Below are 8420 nucleotides of genomic sequence, written 5' to 3'. Positions count from 1 at the left end.
AAAAAAAAAAAAAAAAAAAAAAAAATTAAAAAAAAAAATCAGGCCGGGGACAGTGGCTCACACCTGTAATCCCAGCAGTTTAGGAGGCCGAGGCAGGTGGATTACGAGGTCAAGAGATCAAGACCATCCTGGCCAACATGATGAAACCCTATCTCTACTAAAAATACAAAAATTAGCTGGGCATGGTGGCGTGTGCCTGTTATCCCAGCTACTTGGGAGGCTGAGGCAGGAGAGTCACTTGAAACCGGGGGCAGAGGTTGTAGTGAGCCGAGATCACACCCCTGCATTCCCGCCTGGTGACACAGTGAGACTCCATCTCAAAAAAAAAAAATGTACTGTCTTGTTCCTCCACATCTTTATGGCACTTAGTGGACCTGTGGACTGGTAGAATGGAGAACACAAAGTTCATTCTCCTCATTGTACAGATGAGTAATGAGAAAAAAAAGGCTTAATGACTTAGCAACGTCACAGAGCCCATTGGTGACTAAGCTGGGGCCAGGTTGGCAGCAGTAGTCGGCAGTTCTCGGGCTTCTATCCCAGTGTGCCTTCCACTATACCACGCTTCCAATGCAAAATGTCAGCAAGGTTTACATAATTAAGAGAAAACAGTCCTTTTCTTTGGGCCATCAGACACTTGTATTTGAAGGGATCCAGAACCTTCCTTGGGGTGTTTATTCTTCTCATTAAGATGGCAAATTAGGGTGGGCACAGTGGCTCACACCTGTAATCCCAGTACTTTTTGGAAGGCCAAGGCCAGAGGATCACTTGAGTCCAAGAGTTCGAGACCAGCCTGGGCAACATAGCAAGGCCCTGTCTCTACAAAAAAGGTAGCTGGGTGTGACGGCATATGCCTGTGTTCCCAGCTACACAGGAGGCTGAGGCAGGAGGATCTGTTGAGCCCAGGAGGTTGAGGCTACAGTGAGCTATGATCATTCCACCACTGCAATCCAGCCTGGGTGACAGAGTGAAACTCCAAAAAAAAAAAAAAAAAAAGAAGATAAAAAGAAAGATGATAAATTATATCAACATACTACAAGAATTAGCCAGGGGTGGTGGCACGCACCTGTAGTCCCAGCTATTTGGGACTCCATCGCTTGAGCCCAGGAGGTTAAGAGCAGTGATCCAAGATCTTGCCACTACATTCCAGCCTGGGTGATAGAGTGAGACCTTGTATCTAAATAAATAAATAAAAGAAGAGAAGGAACTATCAATAAATATTGAACCTTAATTGGCTGGGCGCGGTGGTTCACGCCTGTAATCCCAGCACTTCGGGATGCCCAGGCGGGCGGATCACGAGGTCAGGAGATCGAGACCATCCTGGCTAACATGATAAAACCCTGTCTCTACCAAAAATACAAAAAATTAGTCAGGCGTGGTGGCAGGCGCCTGCGGTCCCAGTTACTCGGGAGGCTGAGGCAGTAGAATGGCGTGAACCCGGGAGGCAGAGCTTGCAGTGAGCCAAGATCGCACCACTGCACTCCAGCCTGGGCGACAGAGCGAAGACACCATCTAAAAAAAGTAAAAAATAAAATAAAATGGAAAGTTAATTAATAATATGCATTCTGGCCTTTCCATGCTCCCCACAGAGGGGTCTATCTGGTGGTGTTCTGGATTATCATCGTAACTTAAAGGGAAACTTTCACAATCTCCGGAGCCCTTGATGTCCTGCAAATTAAGGAGGAGGATGTCCTTCCATTCCTTGCAGTGGGAACCCACTTAGGTAGCACCAATCTTGACTTCCATATGGAATAGTACATCTGTGAAAGGAAAAGTGATGGCATCTACATCCTAAATCTGAAGAGGACCTGGGAGAAGCGTCTGCTGGCAGCTCGTGCCATTGTTGCCATTGAAAACCTTGCTGGGCCGGGCGCGGTGGCTCAAGCCTGTAATCCCAGCACTTTGGAAGGCCGAGGCGGGCGGATCACGAGGTCAGGAGATCGAGACCATCCTGGCTAACATGGTGAAACCCCGTCTCTACTAAAAATACAAAAAACTAGCCGGGCAAGGTGGCGGGCGCCTGTAGTCCCAGCTACTCCGGAGGCTGAGGCAGGAGAATGGTGTCAACCCGGGAGGCGGAGCTTGCAGTGAGCTGAGATTCGGCCACTGCACTCCAGCCTGGGCAACACAGCGAAACTCCGTCTCAAAAAAAAAAAAAAAGAAAACCTTGCTGATGTCAGTGTCACATCCTCCAGGTATACTGGCCAGAGGGCCATGCTGACATTTGCTGCTGCCACTGGAGCCACTCCAATCGCTGGCCACTTCACTTCTGGAACCTTCACTACCCATATCCAGGAAGCCTTCCGGGAGCCACGGCTTCTTGTGGTTACTGACCCCAGAGTTGACCAACAGCCTCTCACAGAGGCATCTTATGTTGACCTACCTACCTTGCTCTGTGCCACATAGATTCCCCTCTGCACTATGTGGACATTGCCGTCTCGAGCAACAACAAGGGAGCTCACTCAGTGGGTTTGAAGTGGTAGATGTCGGCTCAGGAAGTTCTGCTTATCTGTGGCACCATTTCCCGTGAACACCCGTGGGAGGTCATGCCTGATCTCTACTTCTTTTCTTTTTTTCACCAGATAGAGTCTCGCCCTATCACCCTGGCTGGAGTGCGATGGCGCGATCTCAGCTCACTGCAACCTCCACCTCCTGGGTTCAAGCGATTCTCCTGCCTCAGCCTCCTGAGTAGCTGGGACTACAGGCACCTGCCACCACACCCAGCTAATTTTTTGTATTTTTAGTGGAGACAGGGTTTCACCGTGTTAGCCAGGATGCTGTCGATCTCCTGACCTCGTGATCTGCCCGCCTCGGCCTCCCAAAGTGCTGGGATTACAGGCATGAGCCACCGTGCCCAGCCAGTGATCTCTATTTTTCTTTTTTTTTTTGAGATGGAGTCTCGCTCTGCCGCCCGAGCTGGAGTGCAGTGGCCGGATCTCAGCTCACTGCAAGCTCCGCCTCCCGGGTTCACGCCATTCTCCTGCCTCAGCCTCCCGAGTAGCTGGGACTACAGGCGCCCGCCACCACGCCTGGCTAGTTTTTTTTGTGTGTGTATTTTTTTGTATTTTTTAGTAGAGACGGGGTTTCACCGTGTTAGCCAGGATAGTCTCGATCTCCTGACCTCGTGATCCACCCGTCTCCGCCTCCCAAAGTGCTAGGATTACAGGCTTGAGCCACCGCGCCCAGCCAGTGATCTCTATTTCTATAGAGATCCTGAAGAGGTTGAAAAAGAACAGGTTGGGCCAGGAGCAGTGGCTCACGCCTGTGATCTCAGCACTTTTGGAGACCAAGGTGGGTGGATCATGAGGTCAGGAGTTCGAGACCAGCCTGGCCAACATGGTAAAAACCCGTCTCTATTAAAAATACAAAATAAAATTAGCCAAGTATGGTGGTGCATGTCTGTACTCCCAGCTACACGGGAGGCTGAGGCAGGAGGATCTCTTGAACCCAGGAGGCGGAGGTTGCAGTGAGCTGAGATCGCGCCACTGCACTCCAGCCTGGGCGACAGAGCGAGACTCTATCTCAAAAAAATAAAAATTAAAAAAAAAAAAAGTTGTCTGCTGCTGAAAAGGCTGTGACCAAAGAGGAATTTCAGGGTGAATGGACTGCTCCAGCTCCTAAATTCACTGCTACTCAGCCTGAGGTTGCAACTGGTCTGATGGTGTGCAGGTGCCCTCTGTGCCTATCCAGCAGTTCCCTACTGAAGACTGGAGCAGTCAGCCTGCCACGGAAGACTGGTCTGCAGCTCCCACTGCTCAGGCCACTGAATGGGTAGCAGCAACCACTGAATGGCCTTAAGGTGATCTTGCATGGGCTCTTAAGCAAGGTGGAAATAAGATTGACGTAAAATAGGCCGGGCACGGTGGCTCACGCCTATAATCCCAGCACTTTGGGAGGCCAAGGCGGGTGGATCACAAGGTCAGGAGATCGAGACCATCCTGGCTAACACGGTGAAACCCCCGTCTCTACTAAAAATACAACAATTAGCCGGCTTGGTGGCGGACGATCTGTAGTCCCCAGGCTACTTCGGGAGGCTGAGCCAGGAGAATGGCGTGAACCTGGGAGGCGGAGCTTGCAGTGAGCCGAGATCGCGCCACTGCACTCCAGCCTGGGTGAAGAGCGAGACTCTGTTCAAAAAAAAAAAAAAAAAAAAAAGATTGACGTAAAATAAACATCAGTTTCTGAAAAAAAAATGCAGTCTGAAGTGTTGAAGGGTAAAATGCACTGATTTCTGTAACATCGTTTTGTTTTTGTTTCTTTTGGTTTGTTTGTTTTGAGACGGAGTCTCGCTCTGTCGGCCCAGACTGCGAGGCCGTGACGATCTTGGTTCACTGCAAGCTCCATCCCGGGTTCACACCTTCTCCTGCCCTCAGCCTCATGAAGTAGCTGGGACTACAAGCGCCCATCACGCGCACCGGCTAAGTTTCTGTATTTTTAGTAGAGACGGGAGTTTTCACCGTGGTCTTTCCTTGACCTCGTGATCCACCTGCCTCGGCCCCCCAAAGTGCTGGGATTTACAGGCGTGAGTCACCTGCGCCCAGCTCTGTAATTCTTTGAATTTGAATTTTAAAATGAGGTGAATTGTTGAATGGATAAACGATAGATACGTGGTAAAGCAAGTGTAAATAAAATGTTCATTGCAGAATTTAGGTTGACCATACGGCTGTTCACTGTATATTCTTTCAACTTTTTCGTGTATTTGAAAATTTGTAGCCGGATACAGTGGACTCATGGCTTGTAAACCCAGCACTTTGAAAGGGGCGAGGCGGGTGGATCACTTGAGATCAGAAGTTCGAGACCAGCCTGGCCGACATGGTGAAACCCCGTTAGCTTACTAAAAATACAAAAATTAGGCCAGGCATTGTGACCTGTGCCTGTAATCCCAGCTACCCAAGAGGACTGAGGCTTGACACCCGGGAGGCAGAGGTTGCAGTGAGCTGATATCGCACCACTGCACTCCAGCCTGGGCTACATAGCAAGACTTCCATCTCTAAAAAAAAAAAAGAAAGAAAAGAAAAGGCCGGGCGCGGTGCCTCACGCCTGTAATTCCCAGCACTTTGGGAGACAAGGCGTGTGGATCATGAGGTCAGGAGATGGGAGGGGACCATCCTGGCTACACGGTGAACCCGGACTCTACTAAAAAACTACAAAAAAAAAAAAAAAAAAAAATTAGCAGGGCTTGGTGGCAGGCGCCTGTAGTCCCAAGCTAACTCGTAAGCTGAGGCAGGAGAATGGCAGCAACTTGGGAGGCAGAGCTTGCAGTGAGCCGAGACTGCGCCACTGCCCTCCAGCCTGGCACAGAGCGAAACTCTGTCTCAAAAAAAAAAAAAGAAAAGAAAAGAAAGAAATTAGCTGCGGTGTAGTGGTGTACACCTGTATATCCCCAGTTACTCAGGAGCTGAGGCAGGAAACTGCTTGACCCCAGGAGGCGCGGAGGTTCAGTGAGCAGTATCTCTCCACTGCACCTCAGCCTGAGCAACAAGGAGACTCCATCTCAAAAAAAAAAAAAAAAAAAAATTGTATAATAAAAGCTAGGGGCCAGGCGCGGTGGGCCTCACACCTTGTATTCCCAGCAGTTTGGGAGGCTAAGGTGGACAGGATCACCTGAGTCCAAGAGTTTGAGACCAGCCTGGCAAAATGTGGTGTAAACTAGTCTCTATAAAAACACAAAAATTTGGCCAGGTACGGTGGCCCACGCCTGTAATCCCAAGCACTTTAGGAGGTCTCAGGCAGGCGGATCATTAGCGTCCAGGAGTTCAAGACAGCCTGGCCAACATGACGTGAAACCCCATCTACTAAAATTACAAAAATTAGTTGGATGTGGGTGGCAGGTGCCTGTAATCCCAGCTTGCTTGGGAGGCTGAGGCAGGGAATCGTATAAGCCCAGGAGGCAGGAGGATCGATGTTGCACTGAGTAGAGATTGCACCACAGTACTCTAGTCTGGGGCAACAGAGCAAGATTCTGTCTCAAAACAGGGAAACAAAATCAAGAGAAAGGAGAGGTATAGGCACCAAGAATACGACTTCTCGTCATTATCCCACCTCCACGCATTGTCATCACAGGGGACCAGTTAACAAAAGTGGTTTGTCTTGTAACTATCCTGCTGTTCACACTAGTGGAAATTGACCTCAGTTAGTAGACCCTGTGCAGATTATGGCCACACAGTCTCCCTACTCCGATACGGGTGGTCATACAATGGTCCGCATACCTGGGAGGCCCCTCTGTCTTCGCTTTGTGGTTATCTCCCATTTCTGCCTCTTGTAGCTTCTTTCTTTTTGGTTTATTTCCTTCTACTGAAGCAACATATGTTCCAGCAGCTTTCTGGGATGTGGTGTGTGGGAGGCAAAACTTTTTTGAGAACTTGCCTGAAATGTTCTATTTTATCCGCCTACTGATCAATAGTTTGACTATGAGCAGAATTCTTGTGTGAAACTTTTTTCCTTTAGACTTTTCTGAAGGCATTGCCCCACCCTTGGTAACTGCTGGGAAAACCCCAAACCATTCTGTTTCCTGTTTCCTTAAGCCATGTGTTTTCTTTCTGGAAGCTTATAGGATCTTATCTGTTGCCATTGTTCTCAAGTTTCTCAATGATGTACTGTTAGGTTGGACCATTTCAGTCACTGGGTCGAACTTTCCATTTGTTAACTGTTGTTCATTCAGGTCTGGGAAATTTCCTTTCAATATTTTGTTGTTTGTTTTCTTCCTTTGCTTGTTCTTTGTTCTTTTCTTTTTCTGTTCAGGGTGCATTTTTTTTTTTTTTTTTTTTTTTTTTTTTTTTGAAGACTGAGTCTCATCTATTGCCCAGGTTAGAGTGCAGTGGCACTCTTTAGGCTCACTGCAACCTCTGCCTCCCAGGTTCAAGTGATTCTTGTCGTGCCTCAGCCTCTTGAAAAGATGGGATTACAGGCGCACACCACCATGCCCAGCTAATTATTATGATTACTATTATTTGAGATGGAGTCTCACTCTTGTTGCCCAGGCTGGAGTGCGATGGCGCATTCTCAGCTTACTACAAGCTCTGCCTCCCTGGTTCAAGCAATTCTCCTGCCTCAATCTCCAGAGTAGCTGGGATTACAGGCATGTGCCACCATGCCTGGCTAAGTTTTGTATTTTTAGTAGAGACGGGGTTTCACCATGTTGGCCAGGCTGCCTCAAACACCTGACCTCAGGTGATCCACCCACTTCGGCCTCCCAAAGTGCTGAGATTAAAGTGTGAGCCACCACACCCGGCCTATAGGATGGGTGTTATTAAGCCGGTTGGATCTCCTGGTTTTTTCTTTTCTTTTCTTTGCTTTTTTTTTTGAGACAGTTTCACTCTTGTTGCCCAGGCTGGAATGCAATGGCGCGATCTTGGCTCACTGCAACCTCTGCCTCCCAGGTTCAAGGAATTCTCCTGCCTCAGCCTTCTGAGTAGCTGGGATTACAGGCACGTGCCACCACGCCCAGCTAATTTTTGTATTTTTAGTAGAAACTGGGTTTCGCCATGTCGGTCAGGCTGGTCTCGAACTCCTGACCTTGTGCTCAGCCTGTCTTGGCCTCCCAAAGTGCTAGGATTATAGGCGTGAGCCACCACACCCAGCCTAATTTTGTATTTTTAGTAGAGACAGGATTTCTCTATGTTGGTCAGGCTGGTCTGGAACTCCCGACCTCAGGTGATCCTCCAACCTCAAAGGATGTAATCTCACGCCTGTAATCTCAGCACTTTGGGAGGCCGAAGCAGGCGAATCACGAGGTCTGTGGTTCCAGACTAGCTTGGCCAATATGGTGAAACCCCGTCTCTGCTGAAAAATACAAAAATTAGCCGGGTATGGTGGTGCGTGCCTGTAGTCCCAGCTACTCAGGAGGCTGAGCCAGGAGAATCACTTGAACCTGGGAGGTGGTGGTTGCAGTGAGCCGAGATTATGCCACTGCACTCCAGCCTGGGTGACAGAGTGAGACTCTGTCTCAAAAAAAAAAAAAAAAGAAAAAAAAAAATATATATATATGGGTCTAAATATATATAAGATCTATCTCTAAAAATATATATAAATACATATTTACATATAAATATAATATAGGCCGAGTACAGTAGTTCATGCCTGTAATCCCAGCACTTTGGGAGGCCAAGGCCAGTGGATCACCTAAGGTTTGGAGTATGAGACTAGCCTGGCCAACTTGGTGAAAACCTGTCTCTACTAAAAATATAAAAATTAGCCAGGCATGATGGCGGGTACCTGTAATCCCAGCTACTCAGGAGGCTGAGGCAGGAGAATAGCTTGATCCCGGGAGGTGGAAGTTGCAGCGTGCCAAGAACACACCACTGCACTCCATCCTGGGTGACAGAGTGAGACTCCAGCTCAAAATATATTTTATATAACATTTATAAATATATATAGTAATATATATTTATAAAGTAATATATGTTTTGATATATAATATATAT

General features: G+C 48.1%; 1 pseudogene; it reads left to right on the top strand.

Moving 5' to 3' along the window:
* Positions 1 to 3795, top strand: part of LOC108523983 (40S ribosomal protein SA-like) — a 17391-nt pseudogene extending 13596 nt beyond the window's left edge.
* The last annotated feature ends 4625 nt before the right edge of the window (positions 3796 to 8420 follow it).

The sequence above is a fragment of the Rhinopithecus bieti genome, unplaced genomic scaffold, assembly GCF_001698545.2.
Source record: "Rhinopithecus bieti isolate Rb0 unplaced genomic scaffold, ASM169854v2 scaffold_77662, whole genome shotgun sequence".
Classification (NCBI taxonomy): Eukaryota; Metazoa; Chordata; class Mammalia; order Primates; family Cercopithecidae; genus Rhinopithecus; species Rhinopithecus bieti.
This window is presented reverse-complemented; position numbering and strand designations above follow the sequence as displayed.